The following is a 15,061-nucleotide window of genomic DNA, read 5'->3' on the forward strand; positions in this document are numbered from 1 at the left end:
TAAATGGCAAGGAAGCATATAGGCACCATTGGTTATTAGTGCTTAAGTGCACAATTGTTTGCCACATACAAACATGCAAGGAAGAGCCTTTGGCAATACTAACAAGTCAGCAACTGCAAACACACTCCTCATTACTCACTCTTTTTATGACCCTAAATTCATACTAGCAATTTTTATTTTTATTTTTTTTTTAAATCTGCATTTGTGAGTAAACCTGAGAGAAACTCCAGCAAACTTTCACCAAGACTTGAAATAAACGTTACCTTTGATCAAGGTGAAAAGTTCATGCCTAAAAAAGGCCATGCCATAAGTACAATAACCCGATACTACAAGATTTGACAAATTGTTACATTTGCATTGAAGGCAGCACGGTGGGTGAAGAGTTACCATGTGTGCCTCAAAGTTCTGAGGTTTGGGGTTTGTATCTCGGCTCCTTGTGTGGGTTTTCTTTGAGTACTGTGGCTTCCTTCCACATTCCAAAAACATGCATGCTCGTGAAATTGAAGAGGTAGCTGTACATGTTCGTGTGAGAGTTTGAATGGTTGTTTGTCTCTGTATGCCCTGTGATTGGCTGGCTACCATTCGAGGTTGTACTCTGCCTCTCACCCAAAGTCACCTGGGATAGCCCATTAGCTTTGATTACTGTGGGCCTGTGAAGCCCTTTGAGGATCTTTTGTGATTAAGGGCTATACAAATAAACTTGATTTGGCATGTCTGTCATAACAGGATGCACGAAGGTCTCAAGGACCTGTACCCAAAAAAAATGCATGTAATTTAAAATGGTGTCAAAGTTTGATGGTCATCTTGGATGAAAAAAAAGTTGCCCCAGTTCAGTTTCTTTACGAACTGAACTGAATCGGGTGGACATACTATGACAGGAGATGCACAATAATTCCAATGACCTATCCTGAAATTGGACAGGAAGCCATTTTGGATGAATTCCAGGGCTCATACTTTGGCAAACTCCTACTAGAGAATTCGCCCAAATGAGCTCCAATCAGAAGCTAAGAAGGTATCCTCGACAGATTAACAGCACTAAATGGGCTAGCTATGTTGCCTAAGCCATCTAATGTGGGCCGCGCGTTCTGTCAAAGTTTGATTATTCAGGAATCGCCAGGAAAATAAGGTGTGTTCCTTCATTCAGTTCATCGCTGCTTGCAGCTTTAAATTCCTGTTGGTGTTGAGACCAAATTAGCGGATAAGCCCATTAAAACGTCACTACTGAACTGTAGGAGCTGACTGGTGACAAGGCAGAAAAAAAAAAACCAACAGGCTGAAGATAGTTACATCTGCTAGGTCAAATAGTACGGACAGCTGCATGGCATGCCATTGGGCCCTTGATCCTTTCTTGGCCTGGACGTTAGAGTGGTGATTACAAGTGTTCCGAGGTGTCGAGCATGATTGCACACGTGAGTGTGTCTGCCTTCATAAAGCCTTGGGCCCCTGCCCTCGCTCTGTGTGAAATGATTTATGACTAACATACATTCCGTGCAGTCCGATAATGCTGACTCAGGACAAGCGTTGCCCGTGGGCCTCACAGGGAAAGGAGCTCAGCTGAGTCAAAAGATGACGCTGCTGTAGCTCAGACTGGAATGCGAGCAGATCTGCTCAGTGGATTGGGAGCCACTTCCGCCACCTTCCCCTCTTGTCCTCCCTCTCTCCTGGCCTTCATCTCGGATCAGTTGCTCATTAAACTGCTTCGCTGTAGCAAACCGGCTGCCTGTGATGCGCACTAAATGCTACGTCTCACCTGGTCTTAAACCTGTAGCAACATGAACATTTGCAAAACGCTGGTCACTTTTGAGCTTCACTGAAGCATTTAACAGGGCAACACGGTGGACTTATGGTTAGCTCAGAGTTGGACATGCATTCAAAAAGTTTACAGAAGGTAAAATTAAATTCACCTGTAAGTGGTTATGGCGCCGTTTCGGTTCATGCTGATATTTCTTAAGATAAGGCCAGCAAATTATAAATATATATTTAGTTTTCTTCTAGGTTTCTAAATGGGTCAATTTGAACTGCATCTTAACAGGAGGGTAAAAACGGCCAAAACTGTTCCCATGTTCCTAGGAAGCATACGTTTAGATTTCACTAAAACAATTAAGAGAAGGGAGTTAAAAATCCACTACACACTTTGGCAGAAGTGTATTGTGGGTGAAGGCGGTGCGCCAATAATTGCTGGAGCAGAAGTAGGCCAGTCAATTCTACTGGGGGAGATGATGGAATGTAGGTAAAGTTTGCATGCATACTCAAATTCTTCCTCAACGCTGAAACACGGACTCCGGTGAAAACAGCATTTTGTAGTAAAGCCATCTGATCCCTCCATAATCCCCTACACTGGTGTATCCTCGGGGCAGTTGGGACACAGAGGCCGATCTAGGAAACAGACTGGAAGGCGTCAATCACGACGTGTTTTCTGCAAATTGTCACCAAGGTGCCGTTGGGCATGGGTGGGGTCTGAAGGCAAAAGGAAATAGTGGGACACAATATTCCCTATTATCCGAAGTCCAAATGAGGTACCATCAACTCATCCAGACTAGTGAAGTTTTTCAAAATGAACATTTCAAGAGAGTTGCCAAAACTGATCCATACCGTAGCACTTTGTCACTGGTGACACAGTACCTACCGGTTGGAACTACGAGACACATGGCTGTCCTTTGATTGGTCAATAGAAAACAGCCACCCGCCCTATACAACAAAAGGAACTAAATTGGAAGAACAGCGGCACAGTTTCTCAAACAAAGCTCAAAGATCACTCTTGATACACCCTACACCACAGAATAATCGTTCAGGGAAATCCGATAATACTTTGTTTACTTCGTTCGGAAGGGAGGGGGAAAAATTTCTCAAAGTGGACCTGATTGTTATGTGTACACCCCGCTTTAAATATTGAACAGGTTTAACAGCTACAATTGTCGGCCCTGACCGTTTCCCAAGCAGATGTGGGGGGAAGGGGGGGGGGGGGTGGAAATCTTAACACACATCAGAGGATAATCGCTCAGGATTACCTTTTAGAGACATCTGATAATTGGGCCTTTGCTGATATTGATACAAAGTTAAAAAAAATAATAATATTCGATCCGATTATCAGTACTTGTGTGCCCGGCTTTGCACACAGGACAACCTTTGTCCATAAGCAATGTAAAAATTGCCTTCATATGGCTGCACAATTAATCGAATTTTAATCATGATTGTGTCTTTGGCTGCCACGATTACATGAGCCTGGTCATCTGCAAATTTATATATATATTTATATTTATTTATTTATTTAAGATGTGAGGCACCGCTGAATATTACAAGTGCTTCATTTGCAGCAGTGCCCGGAACCTAGTCAGCCAGCCACCAGGGGACGAACGTATGGTTAAGGCTTCATTAAGAGCCGGCACCGCAGCTCCGTGGCCAACTTCAAAGTAAAAGCCTAAAATGGCCCAGATCAGGGGTGGCCAACTAGTCAGAGACTAAGAGCCACTTTTTTTTCTGTGTTACTGCAAAGAGCCACATCATACACATGGGTACACATGAACATCATATTTTAATCATGTATGCACGCATACACAGACCTCTGCTCAGCCAGATCTAATGAAAATAACCACACCAACATGATAATATCAGTAATTTTCAACAGTTAACATTGTGTGCACTGTCTCACACACACAAACTCTCAGTTCAAGCAAGTCCACAAACAATAATAGAATAATGTTCAATAACATCTTTCTCTTACTATGCTGCTTAGTGAGACTTCTGGCATTCCTTATCTTGAACAATCCTCTTCAAATCTGGCTTGTATTCTGTTGTTGCCACTCTAAGCAATTCTTTCAAATGAGTGTCAGTCAGAACAGATCGATGCTTTGATTTCACGTTTCAGGGTAGAAAACAGACTCGCAGACGTACGTTGACCCAAACATGGACAGTATCTTAAGCGCAGCTCGTTTGATGTTGGGGTATTTTTCAATTGGCACACTTTTCCAGAACTCAACGGTCCCTTCCCTTAAAACAGCTTTCAGTTGATCCTCCTCACAAAGGTCGATCATCTCCAACTCAGCCGCAGCCTCATCTGTGACGAGCGGGGCTTTCAAACAGTCTGTCTCCGCATTAAATGGGTCGACGAGGAACGTAATCTGTGGTCTTTTCAGTTGTAGATCACAGAACCGGGTCACAAAGCTTTCGTGCAGGTTTGCAACCACTGTTGCATATCTGTCTCTTTTCTTTTTCAGGGCGGCGCTGGTGACTTGCTCACTGGCTTTTAGCAGAGTATGAAAATGTGTTACATCTCCCTTTTGAATATGCGCCTCGAACAGCTTTAGTTTGTTGACAAACGCAAACACACTTTGCACCAGGTCAGGCAGCATTTTTAACTTACCCTGCAGGGTCAGGTTCAGTCTGTCCAAGTGACACAGCATGTCGACTGAAAATGCCAGAGCTCGGGATAGTCCTTCTCCTTCTCTTCCATGAACAGTTTCACAGCATCCACAAGCTCAAAGAAGCGAGAGAGTACCTTGCTTTTTGACAGCCACCTCACAGTGCAGTGCAGCGGCAGGTCACCTGGAAGCCCTTGGTCCAGCTCAGCGATGAGATTCCTGAATTGCCTGTGGTTAAGCGCATGTGTGCGGATGTAGTTGACGATTTCCATCACAGGCTTCATGACGTTGTTTAAATTCAATGATTTAGACACGAGTTGCTCCCTGTGGATGATGCAGTGGAAATTCCAAAAGTCGGGAAATGTTTGATCAGCTTTGCACAGCCCCACAAGCCCGTTCATGGATCCGATCATGGCTGGCGCTCCATCCGTGGCTATTGCAGTTTGTTTCGGTATGGGCAGATTTGCTTTTGCAAACGCAGCCATCATTGCTTCTTTCACATCTATGCCACGGGTTCTGTCTTTTAATGGCACAATATCAAGAAGTTCTTCTTTGATCATACATTCATTTGGCACAGACCATGCAAATATTGCCAACTGAGGCTTGTCTTGTATGTCACAACTCTCATCCAATGCCACACTAAAATACTCACATGCTTGAAGGTCAGAGTGCAACTGTGATTCAACAGCTGTATTAATATCCGATATTCTGCGTTTAACACTGTGGCGGGACAGTTGAACGTCTGATACGCTCCGTTTTAGTTTGTCGTCTCCAGGAGCCAAGATTTCAAAGGCGTCAATGAGGCATTTTTTGTATGGCTTTTTAGCCCGTGCTATGTTCCAAGCCAGCTGATATGATGCAAGCGTTACGGTCTCCGAGTGTTTTGTAAATTTTTTGAAAAACTGCACCTGCTTTTCTGCCTTGCTTTTCAAAGCGACCAACTTGTTCTTGCGAAGTTCAGTCCCTTCTGGAAATTCCTGTTCGATGTTAGGGTGGAGTGAGCTGAAGTGACGCTGAAGATTTGAAGCTTTGAAATGCGCTAATGCTGCGTGACATATAAGGCAGATCGGCTTGCCATTACGTTTAACAAAAAAATATAAACTCTCACACCAAAGATTCTCTCGTCGCTCGTTTGACGTCACTCAAACAGGCTTACATGGTCAGTGTGCCATCTAGCTGTAGGGGAAGTGAATGACAGCGCCAGCCAAGCATTTTTGACGCATGTCATGTGACAGCTCCTGAAGAGCCGCATGAAACTAGTTAAAGAGCCGCATGAGGCTCGCGAGCCGCGGGTTGGCCAGGCCAGGCCCAGATGTTCAATGTAGTAATATATGAAGCTTTTATTTTGAAGATGGCCCTTCTCACCAGTTTGGCGGAGAGGAGGCATGTCACAGTAAGACACTATTAACAATCACTGGAGCAGCTGCCTTGATTTCAACTTTTCGAATGGCCTGACCACAATGAAAAAAAAGCTGCGAGTAAATAGCGAAGGAAATAACATTTCACATCTACTATATTTTCCCCTAACATGAGGAATAATCGTGATTAAAATATATCAAAATCATGATTATTATTTTGGCCATAATTGTGCAGCACTACGTTCATAAATAACTACACAGTTCATCTAAAAAGGGACCACAGGAATGGCTACACAAACCTTGATAGTTTATCAATCAGAATTACAACAAGCTCTTCAGTGGCTTTTTAAAATGGCTTATCAAGTCACAGGTATAAAGCCCAGCACCATTCCAGATTTTATACGACGCACTAGCTAAACATGTTGGGCCTCCAGATTGGCAAGCATCTTTATATAGGACCACGCCAGCGCAGTGACGCACGCAAAAAAAAAATAAAAAAAATAAATCATGCACACTGGAGTCTTTCTCCGTGTGTGTAAACAGGAATGCACAAACACATCTGTGTGCCAACATACAGTAGCAACACTGCTAGATCACTGGGGATTATTTACACAGCCTCTATTGAACACGTCAAAATTGTCAAACCTTGGAATAGGGAAATCGAGGAAGCGGTCATGAGATTTAATGCAATGTGATAGGAAGAGCCACTTCACTTTGTTTTAGTGGGCTTGCATCGGAGGAGGAGGGAGAGGGGAAATCTCATTCACCTTTTACCGCTGTACATTGTGTACCCATTGCGCTTATAGCTTTGACTGTATAAACAGTTGGCTCCTAATTTTAGCATGGAGATGCTATGTTTCTATTAAAATTTGGGTATTTCTGCAAATAATTTCATAGTTACTCATCTATCAAAGTTTTTCTGCAGGGGGTAATAATACTAAACATTGTCATCTACAAGTGAAAATGTAGTTGGAAACAAAATTAATTGTAGACAAATGCAGCAAAACGGCAAGATCGGAGGCAGAAATCATATGGATGCACACAACATTGTGGAAAATTTGAGATCTCCAATACGGGGCAGGGAACGTGTCAAGACGTCACACTTTAAATTCATCTGAGAGACTGTTTTGGTGGCTTGGTGTTTTTTGTGTGTAAAAGAAATAAAATATAGAAGTTCGTTTCACCCAAGCCACTACTAGAGGAGATGAGACTGCTGATTAACATCGTGCCGTACTTTTCAGTATTTGATCTTTTATATTTCGTGTCAACGGGTGACATTCACACGCTGGCCCACCCAAAAATTATGTAGTGGAAATTACGCATTTTACCTAGCAGTCAGTGGAGCACAGCCCCTTGTCTCCTGTTTGTAAAAAGCCATCTAAACATGTTTTGCATTTTTGTAGGAGAAAATAAATTTTTCGATAATTGCTGTGTAAACAAAAACAATAATTGCCGCAAACAAAATGTCACGTCTTTCCCAGGATGTCTGTTGTTTTTTTGTAAATTAAATATGTTCAGTCAAGATTTTAAAAAAAAGGGGGGGGGGGGGGGGGAACAAAAACAAACAAAAAAAGCCTTTCCGAGGACCCCCAAGAGTACTCCTAGCGGCCCAACAACATGCCTGATGCAAAATGCATGCACCAAGCACAGCAATAATAGGAAATGACTCACTGCCTTTCTGAGAGTCTGACATCTTCATCACAAACGCAGACAGGCTTCCATCATAACTGAAATACTGCAGCCATCTGCCACGAACAACACCCACACCACCTTCGCGAGGACCTTTAGCTGCCCAAAAAAAGTGCCGAAAATACACAGAGGTTCAGCAGCATCCGAACAATGCATGTACAAATCGCAGCAAGATCAGGAATTTAAAACAATTCTACTTGTCTACTTAAGGGAGGCTTTTATCTTCAGCGGATCACTCATCTGTCAACGAACTGCAGCACGCCATCTTTTAGAGTACAGACGGTCACTATTAACTACAGTAATCTGATTAACATCAATCTTGTGATCGTTCGCGCTCTGGTAATTGTACTTGACACTAAATTGTATGAGAGACATAGGTTTTTATTGGGAGTTTCAAGTATTTATTGAGTAAAGCAGTACCATGTGGAACTTTACTGCTGGGCTACAAGCCTTCCTATAAAATATATATATATATTTTTTAAATAAATAAATAAAAAAGCCACGCGATCTTGGGAACACAATGTTCCCCACATGCAGCACTATGGACAGGGCCTCTGTGATAATGACCCTCAGCTGGGGGTGTGGAAAGACGCTCAAACCCTCGCTGCAAACAAGACGAAAAAGGAGACGGGAGTCGGTGCTCGCAGAGAAAGGTAAATAGTGAAGAGTGAGCGAGGGGGAAGGGAAGAAGAGCGTGTTCTGGAAAGTGGAGCAAGCACCGACTTCAGAACCATTTTCAAAAGAGACCTATTGAAATCTTGTCACAATTTAATAGTTTCAAGGCAACTTAACCAATTTTGACAATATCCTAAGGATCAAGAATTACAGCACACTGTTCACCATATTTTTTTAGCCTCAGAGAACTCATTCTGTTTTGAAGAAGCTGTCCTGTCTCGTTCAAACAAGCAACCTCTCTATTGCAGGGTCGATGCAGAGTACTGCTTTCCTTGCTACAAAGATTGGAGGTGGCGCTAGGGGATTGCAAAGTGGCCAGAGGCTACTACTTGCTGAAAAAGCGAGTGCCCATTAAGACAGTTCAGTAAAGGGATGGATTGCATTTTCACTAGTGATAAAAGTGCTGGAACTGAGAGAGCGGGTGGGTGGTGGTGGGCATGGTGAGCATAGTGGCGATAGAATGAGGTCTTACCAATGAAAGCATGTGGTGGCCCGTGCAGCGGACACATTGCCAAAAACAAATCCCTTGGGGGGGGGGGGGGGGGGGGGGGGGGTTTGGATTAGCACTCAGGCCATAGGAACTGAAGACCCGCTGTAAACCCTGTGCCTACGTCGACAACCAAATATTAGTGCAGTGCAGGATTATGTAAATTGTGCTAGTGCATGATTATGTAAATTTGCCCCACTGTTGCACCACAGTCTGGAGAAATTCCGAATGGCTTGATTACAGACCCATTTGAGGAAATTGGCAGGCTACCAATGAGTCACTTGGTTGTTTAATTTCACACTTGGACAGGCAGGCACTCCAGGGACCCAACTATTTGTAGACAAACGATTAGTCAATTTTATACAGCCCCCTTTAAAATGAAGCGTCTCCTGCCGCTTCAGCACAAAGAACCTCTCCCCTCTTCTTCCCACAAAATAAATAAGAGGGCTAGCGCTGTGACGCAAAAGCAACCTCCACCTCAATCCACTAGATCCTTTTCTCCGTAAACACTCCCTGCATCTTTTATAGTGACAAATATTTACGCAAGTAACGAGATCTTGAAAATATGCTGCTGCTGTCAAAAAATAAAGGTGATGGCTGTCATTAAGTTGCTTGGCAAGCTTGTGAAGTTTGTTTGTTCACAGACAACTGGCAATTAAACTATATTAAGCAAGTTGTTGGTGCCCGGGTGGGGAGGTCTGACAATGTTTCACAAACTTGATTTAAAAAGTCAGCTATGTGAAGCACCAGAAGCAAAACCGAAAGGTTTATTTTCCTATCGGCAGTCTACAGTGCTCAGCTGCCCCAGGGGCCAGTGGGCAGGAACAATCGAGTGCCAGTCCAGTTCAGCCTCCACGCACACAGAACTGGATCTGGCCAGCTCGCGAGGAAAAGAAAACAGGAGCAATGTGAGGGCAAAAATGATAAGATGCATGTTGCAGCTAGTCAACTACAGTGTAACTCCTGAAATTAAATGCATTTCTCTAGTTGTAGGGTCAAAACGTTACCTGATTCAAACAAAGAAATAATACTCAGAGGATGTTTTTTGGTTTTTTTCCCCAGATAAAAGAATACCTAAAAACAACTTCTTTGTGGATTAAATCAACCATGCTGTTGTATGCATTTAGTAGGAAATTGTTCTGTTGTTGACCACACTGCTAGGGTTGGTGGCACATGGACTGTACCAAAAATATAGCGCAACACTCTCAAAAAATGCCAACTTGAAAGTGGTTGTGGCAGTAAAATTTGTCCAGTCCTTTTAAAGGCTTAGTTATACCCATTTCAAGAAGAAAATACAAACCCAATTCCAATAAATAACAGAATACAATGATTTGCAAATCATCTTCAACTGATATTTAATTGAATACACCACAATGACAAGATATTTAATGTTCAAACTGATAAACTGGATTGTTTTTAGCAAATAATCATTAACTTGGAATTTTATGGCTGCAACACGTTGCAAAAAAGCTGGGACAGGGTCATGTTTACCACTGTGTTACATCACCTCTTCTTTTAACAACATTCAATAAACGTTTGGGAGCTGAGGACACTAATTGTTGAAGCTTTGCAGGTGGAATTCTTTCCCATTCTTGCTTGACAACAGTCCGGGGTCGTATTTTGCGCTTCATAATTCGCCACACATTTTCAATGGGAGACAGGTCCGGACAGCAGGCAGGCCAGTCTAGTACCCGCACTCTTTTACTACGAAGCCACGCTGTTGTAACACGTGCAGAATGTGGTTTGGCATTGTCTTGCTGAAATAAGCAGGGGCGTCCATGAAAAAGATGTTGCTTGGATGGCAGCATATGTTTCTCCACAACCTGTATGTTTTTTCTTAAGTGTTCCTGAGCCCATGTGGTGATATCCTTTACACATTGATGTCGGTTTTTGATGCAGTGCCACCTGAGGAATCGAAGGTCACGGGCATTCAATGTTGGTTTTCGGCCCTGCCGTTTACATGCAGTGATTTCTCCAGATTCTCTGAATCTTTTGATGATATTATGGACCCTAGATGATTAAATCCCTAAATTCCTTGGAATTGTACGTTGTCCTAAACTGTTCGACTATTTTCTCCCGCACTTGTTCACAAAGAGGTGAACCTCGGCCCATCTTTGCTTGTGAATGACTGAGCAATTCAGGGAAGCTCCTTTTATACCCAATCATGGCACCCACCTGTTCCCAATTAGCTGGTTCACCTGTGGGATGTTCCAAACAGGTGTTTGATGAGCATTCCTCAACTTTCTCCGTCTTTTTTGCCACCTGTCCCAGCTTTTTGGCAACGTGTTGCAGCCATAAAATTCTAAGTTCATGATTATCTGCAAAAAACAAAGTTGATCAGTTTGAACATTAAATATCTTGTCTTTGTAGTGTATTCAATTAAATATAGGTCGAACGTGATTTGCAAATCCTTGTATTCTGTTTTTATTTATATGTTTAACACAACGTCCCAACTTTGTTGGAATTGGGGTTTTACGTACATTTGGTACTACTTGGCCTGACGTTTTATACAAAAATCAACTAAATTCTGAGAGGCTCACTCATTGCACAGAAAATGTCCGGTAGACATGATGTTCAGGGGGGTTTAGTTGCATATACTCTATCATCAAAAACCTATTTCATATCAAACTTTGATGCAATACGCAGTTATACATGGTACAATGTGCAGTGAAATGCTTTGAGACCTGGGAAAATAACAGTAAAAGTAAAGTTTGCAGTTATACACAAGTAAGAAGTAAGAAGAACATTTGGAAAGATTCCACTAATTAGAATAAGCTTTTGTACAAAAAGCTTCTCTCTTTCTTTCTGAGAGGCAATTTGAGTTATGTATGCTTCACATACGTAAGGTCAGCAAGTTAGGATTAGAGTTTAGGGTTGGTTGAGTTATGTATACAGTACATATCAAAAATGATTTTGAATCAAACTATTGATCACATTTGCAGTTACATGCAGTGAAATGCTTTGGGACCTGGCCAGTTTTATGATTTTTACAAACATTTACCAAGTCACGTTTGCTATGTGCGCTTCACATAATTACGACATTTCACAAACACTGCATGAAAAGATGCTGAATATTACACCACATATGGTTGGTCTGCCATTTTGTCAGCGAGCTCATCACTCCCTTTTACAGACACCCCCCATAGAACATGCACCAAAAGCCCCTTATTTTATATTAACGTACTTCTCCAAGGGCCATCACCAGTGTAACGTGAACCAACTGGCAAAGGACTGAAACACGAGTACTTTATGCATAAGCATGCATCAACAGGAAAACTAAATGGATGTGTCCTGTGAGCTAGTATGTTTTTTTTTTTTCAACTAATAGTCAAAGAGCATCTTATTCAAGGCAGGCTTTGTTACTGTTGTTCCCCCCCCCCCCCCCCCCCCCACTCCTTGCCACGCACAGGAGGAACATATAAGGCTCGGTCGGGGGGTGAGACATTTCTTCTTCTCTTTCACCACGAGTCACTTTCAGTGTGTAATTAAAAAGCTGTCGCTCAGGCTTCTTGGATGCACCAGAAAAGGTTCAGTTTGTACGGTGTTGACAGACAGAGTTGTTGTTTTCTCCATCGCTCTGCAGGAAAAATGACGGCAATATAAAAATTCTTCAGCCTGGACTGGGAGACAACCCGCCCCCTGAACATGCAGCAAGGCTAATAGACGTCTTGACTCGTTATGCTGCCGTGGTTTACAAGGCATCTACACTCAAGCAGGCGTAATATATAATCTCCCACTAGTTAATTTGCTGCAGCGATATCTATGAGTGATAAGAGTGTCGCATAAAACGACTGTACCCTAAAACTAATTGTGACACAGGGACGGAATGTGATGATGTCGTAAGCAGCCTTGGTAGCAGGTAAGTCTAAACGGCAGATGTCAAATACGGTGGTACCTTGATTTACGATCTTACGTCGTTCTGTGACTACGCTTGTAACTCGAATCACTTGAATCTCAAATATTCTTTCCCTGTGATGAAATACCTATTTTGGGGTAAATGACCACGATAACACTAACCGGCTGGATTTGTTTCCATCTGGTTAGCATCTTCACATATTCTCCATTGATGGTGCGACCACAGCCGTGAGCATGCATACTAATCAAAACAATTGTAACAAGCTAGCAATGCAGGGCCAGTGTACATTCTTGCAAGGACACACCATATTAGTAATGCAGAATAACAGTGATGATGTCATGCTGCATCCTCTGGGATGTGTAAGAGTCGGCACGGAGGAGTGAGGGGCCGATAACACTGATGTTTTGCGTCAGTCATGGTCTTTATGAGACGCCGCATGCTCATTAGCTGGCGTGTGCGAAGTTGGAAAAAAAATGAAAACAGACATGCAAGGTAAAGAACTGGTGGCTGGTAAAAGAGCTCGGCCTAAATCTATAAGTGTGGCGATCATTTGAAATTTAGCGGAGAGTGTTAAGCCTCCACCTACAAATTGGTTGTAAGGAGTCGGAGAATGTCATCACCAGCGTGATGTCTCATATATTACCGAAGTACGTAAAATGAAAATGATCATTTGAGGGAAGCCAGCAACCGCACAAAAGTCATCTTTTGTTTTATTTAACTTGGGAGCATAACAATTGTATGTACAGGTATGTGACCATCCTTCTTAACAATGAGTTTCAAAGTTGGGACTACTGTACTCCTCAGAAATCACGGAAATGCAGAGTTGAAAGGAGTTTTGTCCCTTTGTGACCGACTCAATGTCAGCCCTTTGATCATTCAGAAGCGCCCAAATTGTATTGCTGAATAGACAATGCGTTGAAATATTTTGTTGGCATAATGTTTCGCGAGAGGACAAGTTCTCCCCTGCTGCCGCTCATCTTGTACGCGCCTCCTCGTCATGGTTTCGCTCAGCTGTGCAGTTTGTGCCTGCCTTTCAAATAGACTATAGAAACCTGACTCAAAGGCATAAATTTAAAAAAAAAATTAAACAAAACTAAGAATGTACGACAGTACAGTGGACCCCCTCATGTTGGCAGTTCGGCACCCAAGGACTCACCGATTTGTGGATTTTGTTTGTTTTATAATTATCCAATAATTTTTGGGGGTTACATTTTTGTTTATTTTTTTTCATCCTTCCTTAATCCAGTCCCACTTTCCTTCCTTGAACGAGGTCATTTAAAAAGTGGACATGAAAAGTTCAAATGTCAAAGTTTTAAATTGTGGGGGGGAAATAATGCATAGTCTCTCCTTTAAACAAAGTGGAGAAAGTGTATTGTGGTAACAATATACAAAAAATTAGCCATTGTCTTCTGCTGCAATGAGGAAGCAACTCTTTGGAAGCTCACCTACAAATTGAAAAGGTATGCGCAAACACGGCAATTTCAAGAAATGGAATAACAGGTTGGATCTGTTGTACAACACCTTCAGGGATTGCCGGTAATTTATATCACTAAAAAAAGAATAGAAAATGAAACCAATCTATTAAAAAAAAAAAAAAAATAATAATAATTCAGTCAAATTCTACACCACTTTTTCCTCATTCAGCTTACAGGTGAGCAGCAGCCTATCCCAGCTTTGCTGAGGTCGCTGCTGAGATTTGCACAATTGTCACTATACTAGTTATCGCACTATTAGTCATTTCAAACTGCTACTAAATTGCTCGAGGACCGTGAATCACTTGTACAATTGTCACCGTACCAGATTATCTCACTATTAGACGGTTCAAACTGCTCAAAATTGCTTGAGAACTCTGCATCATTTGTACAGCTTTCATTGCATCAGCATTACCAAGTTACTGGCAACCCTTCATTGCCAAGTGACTCTCCGGAGTGTGTTCTTATCTCCAAAAAGTATGTTTTGTCGTACTCGAGCGGCTACTACTACCAGAGACAAATTATTTGTGCATTTGTGACACACTTTGTAAATAAAGATGATTCTGATTCTAATTGTTATTCTGGTAGAGAGCCATTGTCATTTAGACAATCGGGCACTGACATTCACACCTATAGACAAATTTATAGATTTCAATTAACCTTATATGAATATTAGACTTTACACCGATTTTATCACACTGATCGGTATTGGCCGATGTTTTGCATTTTACGCTGATGGGCTGATTGGCTTTAATGTCAAAGACATTTACTCCGCGTCGCCATTGTGCACAGTATATTTGAATCCAAAAGCTAGTTTACCTTTAGCCTTGTCGCACTTCTTTCGACATAGTATTGGAAAGATCTGACGGCCAATAAAGTTATTAAACAAAAAAAAAAAGACATGTCGTCGATGTGGAACAGACAACACGTCTGAGACAGACAACACGTAATGCCTGATCAGACCACAAGACAAATTTGCTCTTTCACGATTGCACTATGGCAGACTACTGCAATAAAATATGTTATTCCGATACCATCGCATCCCGTTTTTTACGATAATTGGGCTTTATCTTGTCAACTCAGTTGCGACCGGATACACTCGTTACCGTGGCGACGATAACAAGAGTGGAGCGCGCCGACTGTATTATAAGGACAAAATGGGAAAA

The 15,061-nt window shown here is 42.2% G+C and overlaps 1 protein-coding gene and 1 long non-coding RNA gene across 6 annotated transcripts in view; both read right to left on the reverse strand.

The window, feature by feature from the left end:
- Positions 1 to 15,061, reverse strand: part of suco (SUN domain containing ossification factor) — a 44,630-nt gene that overhangs the window by 27,794 nt on the left and 1,775 nt on the right. The window lies entirely within an intron of this gene.
- Positions 3,516 to 6,136, reverse strand: LOC133480705 (uncharacterized). Its single transcript, XR_009789346.1, has 2 exons — positions 4,361 to 6,136; positions 3,516 to 4,240 (listed from the first exon to the last, which is right to left on the reverse strand). It is a non-coding gene; the product is annotated as an uncharacterized LOC133480705 (long non-coding RNA).

Source organism: Phyllopteryx taeniolatus, chromosome 7 (assembly GCF_024500385.1).
Source record: "Phyllopteryx taeniolatus isolate TA_2022b chromosome 7, UOR_Ptae_1.2, whole genome shotgun sequence".
In the NCBI taxonomy this organism is placed as follows: Eukaryota; Metazoa; Chordata; class Actinopteri; order Syngnathiformes; family Syngnathidae; genus Phyllopteryx; species Phyllopteryx taeniolatus.